Here is an 18,682-nt window from a genome sequence, read left to right as displayed (position 1 = left end):
GGAACCGCCCCACCTCTCGCGCATGTCTGCGAGAAGGCGCAAATAAATCTCTCGGCTCTGCCCCCCACGGTAACGTGAGGCAGGAAATCTCGCGAGGCTTGAGCGCTCTGAGCGCTTTGGTCCGAGACGGTCAGTGGAGGTTTTCCTCGGGCCAGTGATGGGGCTGAGCTCTGCTGACCCCTGCAGCCGCCCTTCTACTGACTGTCTCTGCTGGGTTCTGCGTCTGCTCGCTGAAGAAGCTGAACAGGCGAGAGGAGTCTTTTCCCTTGGGTGCATAGGCCCCTGTTAGCAGAAGCTTTGAGTCCTAACGCCACAACTGACGGCTGCGAGGGATTGAGACCAGAGTAAGTGGAAATAAATCGAGGGACAGGAGCGGGCGTAGGGAGTCGGAAGTTCCCTTTCCCTGGGCCGCTGTGGTGCTTTGCATCTCTGGAACTGCTGGCCGCCCGCCTAGCCCTAGCCGTTTCCCTGTGCTGCTTACCCGCTTCTTGGAGCGGTACTTCCTTTTCCCGGGCCCCAGCTGTGAGCTCCTCTTTCCGGGTCTGGGGTGCGGAAAGTTTCTTGAATCCTTGCCCTAACCTTGTCTGGACGCATCTTCCGTTTCTCTTTTCTTCCTGCCTAAACCCACCTGGGAACTTACCACTGAGAGGAGGGAAGAGGGACCCTTTCGGTTTTCAGTTTACAGCTTTGCAGCATATTACGTGGATATAACTCTTCCCTCTTTCTTGAAACTGCCTTCCAAGGAATACTACTCTTCCTGTTTTTCTTCTGTATCCCATCTCTGATAATGGTATCCACCCTCCTGTCCCAATGGGAAACCTTTATCCTTGATTCTGCATTTCCGCTCTCTCTGCTCTATATTATTCCTTCTTTCACCAGAATAATTGCAGTTGCCCAACCCCCCCCCACACACACTAGTTTCTCCACCATCATCCTTCCATAGAGTTATCATCCTAAAATCTGTTTATATCACTCCTTTCCTTAAACTTTCGCAGAACCCTATGCCTAATGGAATTAAGTCTTAGTTGGTAAGCATATCATTCAGGACCTTTAACTATCTGTTCCAGTCCATTTTATATTTTAGTCTCCTCTTGCTTTTCCTTGAAATACCTTAATATCCAACCATACCAGAACTTGCTGCCCAAACATGTCATGCACTTTCACAACTCTATGCCTTTGTATGTGCTGTACCATCTGTCTAGAATGCTTACTCTTTCTACCCCACTCCTCACCTATCAAGACCCAATTCATAGATCCTTGTCTTCTCAGACTCCCCCAGGTGATATTAATAATACCATCGTGCTCCCAGAACACTTAAAATAATTCTTCTGCAGTATTTTTTTTTAGGCTGTATTATTTATTCATGTATCTGTCTCTTGTGTCAGTTTGAGATTAAGTCTGGAATCCTGGCTTGTTCATCTTTGTAACAAAAGCTAGTCCAGTGCTTGGGGGCATAGCAGGCATCATTTATATATATATTTGTAAATTTGTATAGATACTTATAATGTAATAGTTATAAAGATTCATAATAGGAGTCCTTAGTGCTCTTAAAATCACAGAATTTTAGAGCCAGAAGGAGCCTTGTATGTTAGCTAAAGGCCCCTGACCTGTTTTGAATATGAGAAACTCTGTACCCCTAACATACAAGTAATTGTACTTATAGTATTCATTGATTGAGATTATGCATAATGGAAAAAAATTGCTGTGCTTTTAAATGATTTTATATTTTATTATACTAGCATCTGTCTATATGAAAAATAGAGAAATACTTATATGTATGAGAAAAATATTTTAGACTAAAGATCATACTTGGTGTGTGTACATCCATGTAACTCTACCAATGATTCCGTGGCCCATAGGTTATAAATAACTGGTTTGGATTAGGTTAGTTCCTTGACCTGTCATACCTGTTTGAATCTGTATGTATATGCAACTCATATTTAGCTACAATTCTAAGGTAAAAAAAAAAAAAAATTCTCCTGTGTCCTTTCAAATTCTGTTCCTTCCAACTTCAAAATTTTATCTTCGGGGCGCCTGGGTGGTTCAGTCGTTAAGCATCTGCCTTCGGCTCAGGTCATGGTCCCAGGGTCCTGGGATCGAGCCCCGAGTCGGGCTCCCCACTCTGCGGGAGTCTGCTTCTCTCTCTCCCACTCCCCCTGCTTGTGTTCTGTCTCTGGCTGTCTCTCTGTCTGTCAAATAAATAAATAAATCTTAAAAAAAAAACCTTTAAAATTTTATCTTCTTTGTAAAGCTTCTTCAGAAAGCTCCAAATGTTTCCATCATTTTCAAAGATCGTGAAAATTTTCTGTGCTTTCAAATACAGTAACATATTGTCTGTATAAGATGCTTATTTATATATGTAATTTAAATATATTCATGATTTCTTTAAAGTTTCTAAGAAAGCCAGAACTATGCCTTTTTATTTTTCTCTTTACATATGTGTCTTTTTTAGAAAAAAAAAGATTTTATTTATTTGTTTGAGAGAGAGAGAGGGAGGGTGAGTAGGAGAAGCAGACTCCCCACTGAGTAGGGAGCCCAGTGTGGGACTCCATCCCAGGACCCTGAGATCACAACCTGTGCCAAAGACAGACACTTAACTGACTGAGCCACCCGGTGCCCCTCCATATGTATCTGTTAATATTCTCTACTAATTAATATTTGTGGCACCTGCCTGAACAGTCCAATAAAATTTTTTAACTAAACTAGGTTGTTAATATTTAAAGACAGATTCATGGTGTATCAGTAGTCACAGTATTTCTGTGTATGTCCAGCTATGGGATAGTGGATTTGTGGGTAAAAGAGAAAGAAGAGTGACTTGAATTTCTTTAAATTTTTCTTGACCAAAATGTAAAACTAAACAGCTGGCAGTTGCTGTCTTGAGTGGGTGGTGGTTTCTCTTTTATGAGCAGCAGAATGTTCTGAATCCTCTGCCAGGAGTCTGCCGATATCTTTGGTTGGCAAAGTGGGCGAGAGTGTGGCTAATGCAGGCAGGGGAAAACCTACTTTAGAAAAATTTCACTTATAATTTGGGCCTACCTATAGAAAATAATGTAAGTGCACCATGACCAGTTATGACAAGCACTATAAAAACAGGCAGATAAATGGAAAATACTCCCTTTTTTTTACTGGGGTCTATTTTTAAATATTTAACAATCGTTAGAGAGTTTGGAAAACAGTCTTCTTGCCACTCCACTTACTAGCCAAAAAAGGGGGAGAAAACAATGATTTTCAGAAAAGGTGGCAAAGTAAATGCATGTTATAAAATATTTTAAACTTTTCTGTTGTTTCACATACAGGAAATGAACATGCAGATTCTCAGAAACTCTCTGTCACTATCTTTCTGAACTGTTAACAAAATTATGCTTTCAATTACCTGATGTTTATAATTCCTTTTTCTGAATAGGTATATTTTTGTAGTTACAAAGCAAATTTTAAATATAGTTCATTTTGACAGTATTTCATTATGCAGTCTAAGAGTAGGTTTTTTTCAAAGTGGATGTTAATTGTAATTTCAAAAAACCTGTCAGTAAACATTAATTGGTTTTATAATTGTGATGCCTAGTTAAAATGGATGGTAGGTTTTTATTAACCATAGGGAAAATAATTTGGAATTTGGAGGTTTTTATCTTTTCTTCATTTACTTTTTTTCTATTTATTTTCTATTTATTTATTTCTATTCCTGGCTTGATACACAGTTTTTCTAATATCTTGGCAATCCCATTGGTGAAGCAGGTTCAGGGAATTTGCTTTGTTTTTTCACCCAGGGAGACAGATGGTTTTTACAAAGCTAAAAACAAACGGTCCTGAGGATCCACCTGGTTTGAGTAGAGCACTAGACTCAGGATCAGAAATTCTAGCTTGGCTCCTTCCTTGCTGCCTGGTACTGTCATTCAGCTGCTTACATTTGGGATCCCTGAGTCTATTTCCTTATTGATGAAATCGGAATAACACTTGTCCTCTTGACCAAAAGAATTTAAGGTAGTATTCCTTGGGTTCAGAAATCTACCAACAGTTTGAATTAATTAAAATTAATATCTAGCAGTCTGAACTAGAGTGCTCTGGAGGTCCATTTGGTTTTGTTGTTGCTGTTGTTGTTTTAATTATTTTTTAGAGAGGGAGAGGGGCATAGGATGAAGGAAAGACTCTTAAGCAGTCTTCACCCCCAGCCTGCTGCAGGACTCCATCTCATAACCCTGAGATCATGACCTGAGCCAGAAATCAAGAATTACCACCCAGGTGCCCCTGGAGGGAAATAAGAGTCCAACGCTTAGCCGACTGAGCCACCCAGGCGCCCCTGGAGGTCCATTTGGATTGAATTAGAAGAGAAATCTGAGAATAAGTAAACAATTTTGAAAGAGAAAAGGGTTACTTGCCGTGCCAGATAGTAAGGGTATATTTTACAACTATAACAGTGGAGGCAGCATAGTACTGATGTGGAGATAGATAAAAAGACCCAGAGGTAGAATAGAGAGCTCAAAAACATACCCATACATTTATTGAAAAAACAAGTGTGGCATTAAAATGAGTATGGGTGGGGCGCCTGGGTGGCTCAGACGGTTAAGCGTCTGCCTTTGGCTCAGGTCATGATCCCAGGGTCCTGGGATCGAGTCCCGCATCGGGCTCCCTGCTAGGCGGGGAGCCTGCTTCTCTCCCTCTGCCTCTGACTCTCTCTGACTTTCATGAATAAATAAATAAATAAAATTAAAAAAATAAAATAAAATAAAATAAAATGAGTATGGGTATTCTAACCATAAGAAAGAGATAATGTGACATGGTAGAGATGCTAATTATCATTACAATGGCAATCATATTACAGTATATAAATAACAAATCAGTGTGTTGTACACCTTTAACTTACATAATGTTATATGTCAAATATATTTCAATAGAAAAAAATTCAGTGCTGGAAAATGTACAATAAATGAGACTGGGGCAACTAGTTGTCCCCATAAGACAAAGAAAATATAAGTAGATAGCTTCCTTATACCAAACATGCAAATAACAACCAGATGAATTAATGACAAAGGCAAAACCTTGGGGACAGGAAGTACACTGTAGTTTTGTCTTTTTGGTAGTGCCAGGTAAATGGAAACAATATGTAACCTTTTGAAACTATCTTCTTTTACTCAACATTAATGCCCTTGAGACTCATCTATATTGTTGTCTATATCAGTACCTCATTCCATATTATTGCTGTACTACAGTTTGCTTATCCACTCATTTCTCTACAGTAAATGCCCAGAAGTAGTAGAGCGAGGTCATATGGTAGCTAGATATTTAACTTGGTAAGAAGCTGCCAAACCATTTTCTGAAATAGGCATATCATTTTGCATTGTCACCAGCATTGTATGACAGTTCCAGTCACACTGTATCCTTATCGCACTTGGAATGTCAGTACTTTTTATTTTAGCCATCTTAATAGGGGTATAGTGGATCTCATTGTTCTAACTGCATTTCTCTAATAGCTAATGATGTTGAACATATTTTCATGTGCTTATTTGCCATCTTTATCTCTTTTTGGCTAAGTGTTAAAATTTTTTGCTCGTTTTAAAAATTGGATGATTTTCTTACGGTTAGTTCTGAGAGTTTTTTATGTATTATAAAGTCCTTTGTCAGATATATGATTTGCAAATTTTGCCTTCCAGTCTGTAGCTTGTCTTTTCAGATTGTCTTAAAGTGCCTTTCCCAGAACAAAAGTTTCTAGTTTTGATGAAGTCTAGTCTATTATTATTATTTTTTTTTTATGAATCAGGCTTCATGAATCATGTCTAAAAAATCTTTGCCTAATCCCAGGTCACAAAGATTTTCTCCACTTTTCATTTTGAATTTAGATCTATGGTCCACTTCAAGTTAATTTCTGTATAAAGTGTAAGAATTATGTTGGGGTTAGTTATTTGGCACGTAACCATTTGTTGACAAGACTGTCCTTTCTGGGGCCCCTGGGTGGCTCAGATGGTTAAGCTTCTGCCTTGGGCTCAGGTCATGATCTCTGGGTCCTGGGATGGAGCCCTGAGTCAAGTTGGGCTCCCCACTCAGCGAGGAGTCTGCTTCTCCCTTTCCCTCTGCCTCTCTCTCTCTCTTTCAAATGAATAATAAAAAATCTTAAAACAACAACACCAACAAAAAAACTGTCCTTTCCCCTGTGAAGTGTCTGTGCACCTTTTTCAAAAAACAGTTGACCATGTTTCTGTGGGCTTATTTCTGACCTCTATTCTCTTCTGTCTCTGCCAATACCATGCTGTCTTGATTGCTGTAACTTTATAATAAGTCCTAAAATTTGGTGGTGTGACTTCTCCAACTTTGTTTTCAAAATTCTTTTGGCTATCTAGTCTCTTTGCATTTTCTTTCTTTTCTTTTTTTTTTAAGATTTTATTTATTTATTTGACAGAGAGAGCGAGAGAGGGAACACAAGCAGGGGGAGTGGGAGAGGGAGAAGCAGGCTTCCTGCTGAGCAGGGAGCCCGATGCGGGGCTCGATCCCAGGACCCCGAGATCATGACCTGAGCCACCCAGGCACCCCTCTTTGCATTTTCGTAGAAATCTTAGAATTAGCTTGTCAATTTCTACAACAAGGCCTGCTGTGATTTTGATTGGAAGTTGCAGTAAGTCTATAGAAGAGTTGTGGAAGATTGTCATCCCTACTATGTTGAGTCTTCCAATTTATGAACACGGTGTGTCTCCATTTATTTAGACCCTCTTTGGTTTCTTTCATTAGCATTTTGTAGTTATCAGTGTGCATATCCTACATATGTTTTGTTAGATTTATACCCCAAAATTTCATTTTTTGAATACAGTCTTTCACTTAAGTATGATGTTGGCTATATTGAAGATGCCCTTTCTCACTTCGAGGCAGTCCCCTTCTGTTTGCAGATAATTTTTTTTATGAAAGGATATTGTTGGGTTATTATTTTTTTTTTAAATGCACCAGTTAGTATGATGAAGTGTTTGTTGTTGTTGTTTATGGTGGATTACACTGATTGATATTTAAATATAGAAACAGCCTTGAGTTCTGGGATAAACCCTACTTGGTCATGGTGTATTATTCTTTCTATATGTTGTTGAATTTGAGTTGCTAATATTTTCTTGAGGATTTTTACGTTTATGTTTATGAGGGATACTGGATTATGGTTCTGTGTCTCTCTGGAATGTGTCTGGTTTTGGTTTTAGAGTAATGCTGGTATCATTTTATGAGTTTGGAAGTATTTTCTTCTCTTTTCTCAAAGAGGTTGTACAAGATTGGTATTTCTTTTTTATATGTTTGGTAGAATTTGCCATTGAAATCATCCAAATAGGGATTTTTTGTGGAAGATTTTTAACTACAAATTTAATTTCTTTAATAGTTATAGGACTATTATGGAATAGTTATAGGATATTAGTAATTATAACTATAATTACTATACCTAATGGTTATAGGACTATTAATAATTATTTCCTCTTGTGTGACTATGTAGTTTGTGGTTTTTAGAGAATTAGTCCATTTCATCCAAATTATCCAATTCGTGTGTATGAAATTTATTATTGTATTCACTTATTCTTTTAATGAGTTAGGATTCTGAAGTGATATCCCTTCTTTCAATCCTGACATCGGTAATTTGTATCTTCTCTCTTTAATTTTTTTCCTCTTGGTCAGTTTTGCTGGAGGTTTATCCACTTCATTTGCTTTTTCAAAGAATTAGGTTTTGGTTTCATTGGTTTTTCTCTGTTGCTTTCTTGTTCTCAGTTTCATTGATTTCTGCTCTTTTATTATTTCCTTCTTTCTATTTACTTTGGAGTTTATTTGCTCTTTTCCTTGTTTCATAAGTTTGAGGCTTAGGTAACTGATTTGAGATCTTTTTAATTTTCTAATAAAAGAATTTAATGCTACAAATTTTCAAAGGACTGCTATATATGCATAACAAAATTTAGATATCTTGTATTTTCATGTTTATTTAGATGAAAATATTCTCTGATTTCCAAAACTTTTTTTTTTTTTTTTTACTTCTGGATTACTTATGTGTTTCTTAATTTCCAAATGTTTGAAGAATTTATCTCTCTGTTACCTATTTTAATTTCATTATGGTCACAGGACATAATTTGTATGATTGCAATTCTTTAAATTTGTTAAGGTCTGTTTTGTTACCTAGGATAAGATCTATCCTAGTGAATGTCCTATCTGCACTTAAAAATAATGTGTATTCTGCTGTTGTTGATAGTAATTCAATCCACCTCGATGTGGTTTGTTCATGCCTTCTGTATCCTTGTTGATTTTCTGTGTACAGATTCTGTCAATTACTGAAAAAAGAAATTCTCCATATTCTAACCAATTCTTATTATCTGTCTTGTTAATAGCTGTCCTAGTGGGTGTGAAGCATCTCATTGTGGTTTTGAAAGCTAATCATGTTGAGCATCTTTTCCCATGCATATTAACACCCTGACTTTATTTTGATTAGTGTCTGTATACTATATGTTTTTCCATCCTTTTACTTTTAACCTACCTATGTCATATTTGAAGTGAGTTTCATATAGATTATTTATAGGTGGATCATGTTTTATTTTTTTTTAATTTCTATTCTATGCTCTTCTCTTTTTCTTCTTTTTATTGAATTACAATTAACTTACAATGTTATTAGTTTCAGGTGTACGGCATATTGATTCAGCAGTTCCATACATTACTCATTGCTTACTATGAAAAGTGTAGTCACCATCTGTCACCATATATTATTACAACATTATTGACTGTATTCCCTATGCTATACTTTTCATCTTTGTGACTTATTTCTTTTATAATTGGAAGCTTGTACCTCTTAATCCTCTTTATCTGTTTTACCCATCCCCCACCCAACCCGCCATCCCCTGGCAACCACCGGTTCTCAGTATTTGAAGTCTAGTTTTTTGGTTGGTTTTGTTTTGCTTGTTTGTTTCTTTTGTTTTTTTAGATTCCACATGTAAGTGAAATCATATGGTGTTTATCATTCTCTGATTTATTTCACTTAGCATAATATTCTGTATGTCCACCCATGTTGTCACAAATGGCAAGATCTCATTCTTATGGCTGAGTACTATTCCATTCTATGTATACACCACATCTTCTTTATCCATTCTTCTATTGATGGACACTTAGGTTCTTCCATATCCTGGCTATTATAAACATAGTGTAAAACATATTACAAAAATTAGTGTTTTTGTTTTCTTTAGGTAAATACCCAGTAGTGGGATTACTGGATCATGTGGTAGTTCTATTTTTAGTTTTTTGAGGAACCTCTAGACTGTTTTCTACAGTGGCTGCACCAATTTATAATCCCACCAACAGTGCATGAGGCTTCCTTTTCCTCCATATTCTTGCCAACATTTGTTATTTCTTGTCTTTTTTTATTCTAGCCATTGGGGCACGTGTCAAGTGATACCTCCTTGTGGCTTTGATTTGCGTTGCCCTGATGATTAGTGGTGTTGAACACTTTTTTATGGGTCTGTTTGACCATCTGTGTATGTTCTTTGGAGAAGTGTCTATTCGGGTCCTCTGCCATTTTTTGGTGTTGAGTTGTGTTAGTTCTTTATATATTGGATATATTAACCCCCTATCAGATATATCATTTACAAATATCTTCTCCCATTCAGTAGGTTGGTTTTTTGTTTTGTTGATGGTTTCCTTCACTGTGCAAAAGCTTTTTAGTTTGGTGTAATCCTAATAGCTTAATTTTCCTTTTGTTTACCTTCTCAGAAGAGACCAATCTAGAAAAATGTTGCTGTGGCTGATGTGAGATTACTGCCTGTGTTTTCTTCTAGGAGTTTTATGGTTTCAGGTCTCACTTTAAGAAATTAATCCATTTTATTTTTATGTATGCTGTAAGAAAATGGTCCAGTTTCATTCTTTTGTATATAGCTTTCCAGTTTTCCCAGCACCATTTATTGAATAGACATTCTTTTCCCCATTCTCTATTCTTGCCCCCTTTGCCATAGACTACTTGATCATATAAATAATGGGTTTGTTTCTGGGCTCTCTATTTTGTTCTGTTGATCTCTGTGTCTTTTTTTTGTGCCATACCATAGTGTTTTGATTATTACAGCTCTGTACTACATCTTGAAATCTGGGATTTTGATACCTCCTACTTTGTTCTTCTTTTTCACAATTGCTTTGGCTAGTCAGTGTCTTTTGTGGTTCTGTGCAAATTGTAGATTTATTCTAGTTCTGTGACAAATGCTGTTAGTATTTTGATAGGGGTTGCACTGAATCTGTAGATTGCTATAGGTAGTATGGACATTTTAATGATATTAATTCTTCTAATCTATAAGCATGGAATATCTTTTCATTTGTGTCATCTTAAATTTCTTTCATCAGTGTTTTATAGTTTAGAGAGTATAGGTCTTTCACCTCCTTGGTTAAGTTTATTCTTAGGAATTTTATTATTCTTAGTGCAATTGTAAATGGGATTATTTTAATTTCTCTTTCTGCTACCCCATTATCAATGTATAGTAATGCAACAGATTTCTACATATTAATATTCTGTCCTGCAACTTTTACTGAATTCATTTATTCTGATAGTTTTTTGGTGGTGTCATTAGGGTTTTCTATGTATAGTGTCATGTCATCTGTGCATAGTGAACAGTTTTACTTCTTCCTTACCAATTTGGATGCTTTTTCTTTCTTTTTCTCATCTGATTGTTGCATCTAGAGCTTCTTGTACTGTGTTGAATAAAAGTGGTGAGAGTGGATATCCTTGTCTTGTTCCTGATAGTAGAGGAAAAGCTTTTGGTTTTTCATCATTGAGTATGTTAGCTGTGGGTTTTTCATATATGTACTTAATTATGTTGAGGCATATTCTCTCTAAAATTACTTTGTTTACACTTTATATCACGCATAGATGTTGTATTTTGTCAAATGCTTTTTCTGCATCTATTGAGATGACCATATGGTTTTTATCCTTTCTCTTATTAATGTGATGTATCACATTGATTGATTTGCAAATATCAAACCACCCTTGCATCCTTGGAATAAATTCTACTTGATCGTGTTGATTTTTTTTTTAATGTATTGTTGAATGTGGTTTGCTAATATTTTATTGAGGGTTTTCGCATCTATGTTCAACGGAAATATTGACCTGTAGTTTTCTTTTTGTGTGTGTGGTGTCTTTGGTTTTGGTATCAGGGTAATGCTGGCCTCGTTGAATAAATTTGGAAGATTTCCGTCCTTTCTTTTTTTTGAATAGTTTAAGAACAGGTATTAACTCTTCTGGCATAATGTTTGGTAAATTCACCTGTGCAGCCTTCTGGTTCTGGACTTCTGTTTGTTGGGAATTTTTTGATTACTGATTCAATTTCATTACTAATAATTGCTCTGTTCAAATTATCTATTTCTCCCTGGTTCAGTTTTGGACGAATCTATGTTTCCAGAAATTTATCCATTTCTTCTAGCTTGTCCAATTTGTTGGCATATGATTTTTCCTGATTTTCTCTTATAAGCCTTTGTATGTCTGTGGTGGTGTTTGTTATTTCTCCTCCTTCATTTCTGATTTTATTTATTTGAGTCCTCTTCTTAATCAGTCTGGCTAAAGCTTTATCAGCTTTGTTGATCTTTTCAAGGAATCAGTTCCTGGTTTCCTTGATCTTCTCTATTGTTTTCTTAGCCTTTATTTTCACTTATGTCTGATCTAATCTTTATTATTTCCTTCCTTCTGCTTGCTTTCGGTGTTCTTTTTCTTTTAGGTGTAAAGTTAGGTTGTTTGAGATTTTTCTTGTTTCTTAGGTAGGCCTGTGTAACTATAAATTTTCCTCTTAGAACTGCTTTTGCTTCATCCCAAATATTTTGAACCATTGTGTTTTCATTTTCATTTGTCTCCCATGTATTTTTTAATTTCTTCTTTGATTTCTTGGTTGACCCATTTATTAGTAGTATGTTGTTTAACCCCCATGTATTTGTGTTCTTTCCAGATTTTTTCTAGTTTCATACACTGTTGTGCTTGGAAAAGATGCTTGGTATGATTTCAATCTTTTTAAATACATTGAGACTTGTTTTACCACTTAATATGTGATCTGTACTGGAGAATGTTGTATGTGCACTTGAATGCGTATTGTGCTGTTTTGAGATGTAGTGTTCTATATATCTGTTAGGTTCATCTCATCTAATATGTCGTGCAAAGCCATTGTTTCCTTGTTTTTTGTTTTTTTGTTTTTTAATTTTTTTATTTGAGAGAGAGGGAGCACAAGCAGAGGGAGGGGCATAGGGAGAGGGAGAGGCAGGCTCCACGCTGAGCAGGGAGCCTGACGTGGGGCTCCGTCCCAGGACCCTGAGATCATGACCTGAGCCGAAGGCAGACACTTAACAGACTGAGCCATCCAGGCGCCCTCCTTGTTGATTTTCTCTCTAGATGATTTATCCATTGATATAAGTGGGGTGTTAAAGTCCCCTACTGTTATTGTATTACTGTTCATTTCTCCCTTTATGTCTGTTAATAATTGTTTTATGTATTTGGGTGCTCCTATGTTGGATACATAGATACTTATAATTGTTATATCCGCTTGATGGATTGATCCCTTTATTGTTATGAAATGCTTTTCTTTGTCTCTTGCTACAATCTATGCTTTAAAGTCTGTTGTGTCTGGGGCACCTGCCTGGCTCAGTTGGTAGAACATGAGACTCTTGATCTCAGGGTTGTAAGGTCAAGCCACGTTTAGAGATTACTTAAAAATCTTTAAAAAAAAAAAAATAAAGTCTATTTTGTCTGTTACAAGTATTGCCACCCTGGCTTTTTTTTTTTTTCCCCTTCCATTTTCATGGTATATGTTTTTCAAGTCTTTTCAGTCTGTACAAGTCTTTAAGTCTGAAGTGAGTCTCTTGTAGGCAGCATTTAGATGGGTCTTGTTTTTTTATCCATTGAGTTATCCTGTTTTTTTTTATTGGAGCAGTTTATTTATATTTAAAGTTTATTTATATTTTTTATTGGAGCAGTTTATTTATATTTAAAGTTATTGATAGGTATTTGCTTATTGCCATTTTGTTAATTGTTTTCTAGTTATTTTTGTAGTTCTTCTCTGTTCCTTGCTCTCATCCCTTGTGGTTTGATGGCTTTCTTTAGTGTTATGCTTGGATTCTTTTCTCTTTATTTTTTGTGTGTATTAATAGGTTTTTGATTTGTGGTTACCATTAGGTTCATATATAATAACTTATATGGATAGCAGTCTGTATTAAGGTGGTAGTTGCTTAAATTTAAACACATTCTAAAAGCACTAAATTGGTACTTCCCCCTCCACATTTTATGTATATGATGTCATATTTTACATCTTTTTATTTTGTGTATCCCTGAATTTTTGTAGACATAATTGATTTTACTAATATTGTGTTTTAACCTCCATACTTTCTTTTTTTTTTCATACTTTCTTTATAAGTGATTTATTTACTACCTTTATTATAGATTTGTTTTTACCTGTGATTTTTTTGCTTTTCATAAGGGTCTTTTCTTTCCACTCAAAGAATTCCCTTTAGCATACCTTGTAAAGCTAGTTTAGTGGTGATTAATTCCTTGAACTTTCTTTGGGAAACTTTACCTTTCTTTCTATTCTCAATGATAACTTCGCTAGTTTCTCCTTTTAGCATTTTGAATATATCATGCCACTTTCTTCTGGCCTGCAAAGTTTCTGCTGAAAAATTAGCTGATAGCCCTATAGGGTTTCCCTTGTATGTAATTGCTTTCTTTTCTTTTGCTGCTTTTAAAATTCTCTATCATTACTTTTAGCTACTTTTAGCCATTTTAATCATTATGTGTCTTTGTGTACACCTCCTTGAGCTAATCTTGTTGGGGCTTCTCAGTGCTTCCTGGATCTAGATGTCTGTTTCCTTCTCCACTTAGGGAAGTGTTCAGCTATTAGTTTTTCAAATAGGTTTTCTGTCCCCCCCCCCCCTTTTTTTTTCCTTTTGGGATCTCTGTATTGCAGAGGTTATTATGCTTGATGGTGTCAGAGTTCCCTTAATTTAATCTCATTTTTAATTCTTTTTTCTTTTTGATGTTCAGCTTGGTTGCTCTCCATTACCCTGTCTTCCAGATTGCTGACCCATTCTTCCGCCTCTCCTGATCCTCTGTTGATTCCCTCTAGTGTGTTGTTTGTTTCAGTTATTGTGTTCCTCATTTCTTGCTGGTTCTGTTTTATATTTTCTCTTTGTTGAAGTTCTCATGAGTTCATTCACTTTTTTCTCAAGTTTAGTGAGTATCTTCATGACCTTATGCAGAAGAGTTCTGTGGTGCCCTATAACAGTGTCCCCTGGTCACCAGGATCAGGTATTCCAGCAGTGGCTCCTGTGTGGGCTGTATGTGCCCTCCTGTTGTGGCTGAGCCATGTTTGCCTTCAGCCTAGTTGGCTGCAGTAACCTGCTTTGCCTGCTGTGGGTGCACTGAGCAGGGTTTAGTCCGAGTTGTTGAGGAGCCTCTGTGAGATTATGGTTGGCTGAGAGGTGGGCAAGGTCAGCAGTTAGGCTAGCTGTCTGCAATTAGCCTCTCTTTGGTACATTGAAAGGAAGGGCTTTCTCCCTGTAGAGCCCACAGAGGGTTTTGTTGAGGGCCAGAACTGGCAGTCAGAGTAAGTATCTATAGCCTGCTTCTGGCTGCAGCTGCAGGCACACCATATGGCAGAGCATTTTTCCTGCACAGTCTACTAAAAGATTTGGCTCCTGGAACTGTGGGCAAGCTGGTATGTAGGATTATCTGCCTCTTCCCCAAGGCAGGAGTTTCTTTGGAATGGCACCATTCCCTGCCAGGGCTGCTTGCAGGATGTGGAAGAGCAAGAGCCTCTTTGGAGGGATGCCTACCAAGGTGGGTGGGTTGGAACAGGCAGGTGATGGGAATGTGGGGGCAGGGCATGCAGTGCTAGCAAGTGTGGAGAGTGTTAGTGCTAGTTCCTGCAGGTGTCCAGCTATCTAGGCTAGGGGAGGGTGAGAGGAATGGCCCCCACCATCACTTTTTTCTTAGACAAATCTCCTGAAGATCCCTGCTTCTCCAGCATATGTTCTGAGACTAGTAAATAAATATCCTTCACATATACCCCAGGCACTTTTCAAACTGCTGCTTCTGTGCCCAAATTATTTGTTATGCTAGCTCTTTAAGGGCAGGGACTCAGTTTCCTATTGCCTCCCACCTCTTTTGTTAAGCCCACTGATTTTTAAAGTCCCCAGAGTTAAGCCCCACTGATTTTTAAAAACTCCAGAAGTTAAACCCCATTGGTTTCCATAGCCAGATGTTATTGGGATTTGTCTTCAGAGTGCAAGTCCCCAGGGCCTGAGGTGCCTGCAATGTCTGGGGTGGGGTCTGATACTCTTGATTCTCTGTGCTAATGGTATCCCTCCCATTTGTGGTTTGTCTCACCAGGGGTTTGGTTCCCAATGAGTCTCTATCTCTCCTACCTTTTCTAATGTGGCCTCATCTCTGCCATTAACTGTGGAAGGTGTGTTCTGCCAGTCTTCGGGTCGTTTTCAGAGTTAGTTGTACAGATGTGACTGTTGTCTTGGTGTGTCTGTGGGACAGGGTAAGCTGAAGATCCTCCTACTCTACCATCTTAGCCCCTCCCTAGGTTCTGTTTTTTAATTCATTCTGATAATATATCTTTTAGTTAGTGTGTTTAGAACATTTACATTTAGTGTAATTACTAATATGTTTGAATTAAGGTCCAACATCGTGTAATTTGTTCCTTCAATATTTTGTTCCTTTATTTCCCCCTTTTTGTTCTTTTGGGTTATTGAACACTTTTTACTTTATTTTAATTGATCTATTGTGGTTTTGATTTATCTCTGTACAGGTTCTTTAGGGGTTTCTCTATATATACACACATACATAAAACAATTTTATTTGCAGTTGACATTTAATAATTTCAGGTGACATGTTAAAATGTTATCACTATATAGGTCCATTTATCTTTCCACCTTTATATCATAGTTATATATTACATATACATAAACTGAAAATTCAGTCAGATAGAAGTTATAGTTCTTGTTTTCAAACATCAGACATTTTAAAGCATTCAAGAATAGTTTATGATATTTGCCTATTTATTTATGTTACTCTTCCTTTATTCCTAATGCTCTGAGTTTCCTTCTGATACCATTTTGCTTCTCTTTGAAGAAATTCTTGGGCGCCTGGGTGGCTCAGTTGGTTAAGCGACTGCCTTCGGCTCAGGTCATGATCCTGGAGTCCCGGGATCGAGTCCCGCATCGGGCTCCCTGCTCGGCAGGGAGTCTGCTTCTCCCTCTGACCCTCCCCCCTCTCATGCTCTCTCTCTCTATCTCATTCTCTCTCTCAAATAAATAAATAAAATATTAAAAAAAAAAAAAAGAAATTCTTTTAGAACAAATCTGTTAGGAATGAATTCTTTTTCTTCTGAGAATGATTTTTATTTCACCTTCATATATAAAGGGTATTTTTGCTGGATATAGAATTCTGGGGTGACAGTTTGTTCTTTCTGCATTTTAAGTGTTTTGCTTTCAATTTGAATCAGTTTGGCTTCTGACTGTCCTTCAAATTGTTGGTTCTCCATAAGTGTCATTTGTCTCTTTCTGTTTTTAAGAATTTTTCTTTCTGTTTAGTTTTCAGAAATTTGATTATGGTGTGTCTGAGTTTAGACCTTCTTGGATTTATCCTGTTTGAGTTTTACTGAAGACTGGGAATGATGAAGACAGGAAGATTTCTGAGGAAGAGAGAGTGCTGCATAATTTAAATTCATAAATAACTGTGCCAGTTAAATACATTTCCATAATACTTGATTGAGAAGTTAGAATGTCGTTGGTGGGAAGTACAAACTATAGTAGTATTTTAACTATTGCCATTATTATGGCTTTTTAACAGGGGACTTTTTCAACCCATTCATAATATAAACATACTAGTATATTAAGGAATGTTATGTATTGCTAGAGCATAGAGAGACAGCCCTATAAAATCCACTGGAAGATGTTCAAAAAATTCTTTAGGAATGGTTTTAGTCCTCACTTCATCTTTTAAATTTTTCCACATTAATTTATTTGCAAATAAAACATGCACTGGGCCATATCCCCTGCTATCCAAAAAATTTTCCCATCAGTGTTTCTAATATTGTGGCCAAATTTTTTTCCTACTGGAATGTGATGTTTCCTAGAGTTTCTAGTGTCCATTTGAGGTTTCATCTGGTGCTATCGAGTCACCATTCTGATTGTGGCTGCTCTTATCCTCGTGGATTTTACAACTTGATCATCCCATGTTTCTTTTTGGAATTTGTCAGGCCAGATTTTGCATGTCTATGATGGAATTTGAACTTCTCCATAGATTTATGATTTTGTTTTATGTGAGGCCCTTGCATAAGGACTTTGAGTCAAAGAAATCTGTTTATAGCATAAGGTAGTTCCATAATTATACTATGTATACTAGTACATACATAGCATCCTAGCTTGTATGGTGTTTTTTTTAATTGTGTGTGTCTGTTATTTTAGGTAGTATCAAGCCATTAAATAGTTAATGTATTCATTGTTTATTAAGGGATATCTGAGGAACTTTTTTTTTTTTTTGCAGTATTTCAAAGAAGTGAATTATCCCAAAAATGATCCAGGTATTAGAATATAAATTCACTTTTTTTTTTTTTTTTTTAAAGCAAGTTGCTCTATTTTAGACAGCTACAGTTAAGTCATTTGATCAGTTTGGCTTCCAGTAAGAAAATTAGTTTTATCAGAGTGACTGAAGTACCTATTGTATATCAAGTCTGGTATTGTCACTTTTTGTGCTATTATAAAACCTATTAACAAGCAGTAAAGTCAAGATTTGTGCCTAGAGAATTCAAAAGTTTTGTTTGGGGCTTGGACATTTCTTGATTTATGGAATGGAAACACAATCATGAGATTTTCATTCAGTGAGCTGGTTATTGGAGTAAGAGTGTTACTAGTGGATGGTAATATGAAAAGGAGAAAGTAACAATATTTCATAATTATTCAGCTAGTAGAAAACATAGAGTGGTTTTCCTTTACCAATAGGGATTTGTGACATGGCAACATTAGGTTTAATGACCTAGTGTAGGGGAGCCTGGGTGGCTCTGTCTGTTAAGCATCTGCTTTGGCTCAGGTCATGATCCCAGGGTCCTGTGGTTGAGCCCTGCATCGGCTTCCCTGCAGCGGGAAGCCTGCTTCTCCCTCTCCCACCCCCCCTGCTTGTGTTCCCTCTCTCACTGTCTCTCTCTGTCAAAAAATAAATAAAATCTTAAAAAAAAAAAAAAAAGACCTAGTGTAAGTTAGGAAGATGTTTTAATCAAAGCCCTGTGATTGCTCTGAGGGAAGAAGGCTATCTTAGCTCCTCAATTAAGGCATAGGATTTAATAGGCAGTGACTCTGGTGCCATGTTGTGAAGTTAATATCCCCAGAACACAGCATAACTTTTTTGTATTTTAAAAAGAAAGATTAAAAAAAAAAAAGATTTATGATTACCTAGGAAGACTCCATCTAGATTCAGGGCTCTCTTCCAATTAATCTGTCAGTCTCTGTGGATTCTTTTGCCCAGAGGAATCTAGGAGCTCAGTTTTTTTTCTTCTCCCCTTTTTTTTGGGAGGGCAAGGGGGGGGGAACTTATTGAATCATACACAGTATGGTTTTTTTAATGTCTACATCACCTATCATCTAATCGTATGTAGGAGCCTTAGTGTATTCTGTTTGGAAACAGATCCTGTGTATTATATTTGTAGATGTTGTGTTACAGAGCATAAAGGAGTATTTT

General features: G+C 36.8%; 1 protein-coding gene across 2 annotated transcripts in view; it reads left to right on the top strand.

Moving 5' to 3' along the window:
- The first annotated feature begins 132 nt into the window (after positions 1-132).
- Positions 133-18,682, top strand: part of FGFR1OP2 (FGFR1 oncogene partner 2) — a 33,482-nt gene continuing 14,932 nt past the window's right edge. The window contains exon 1 of one of the 2 annotated variants that reach the window (XM_035028028.1): positions 133-344. The gene's annotated coding sequence lies outside the window, so the exon portion shown is untranslated. The remainder of the gene's footprint in view (positions 345-18,682) is intronic. The other variant, XM_035028027.1, reaches the window with a different exon arrangement.

The sequence above is a fragment of the Mirounga leonina genome, unplaced genomic scaffold (assembly GCF_011800145.1).
Source record: "Mirounga leonina isolate KUSES-001 unplaced genomic scaffold, KU_Mleo_1.0 Mir_201, whole genome shotgun sequence".
Classification (NCBI taxonomy): Eukaryota; Metazoa; Chordata; class Mammalia; order Carnivora; family Phocidae; genus Mirounga; species Mirounga leonina.
The sequence above is the reverse complement of the archived record's forward strand: the minus strand, read 5'-3'. Positions and strand labels throughout refer to the sequence as shown.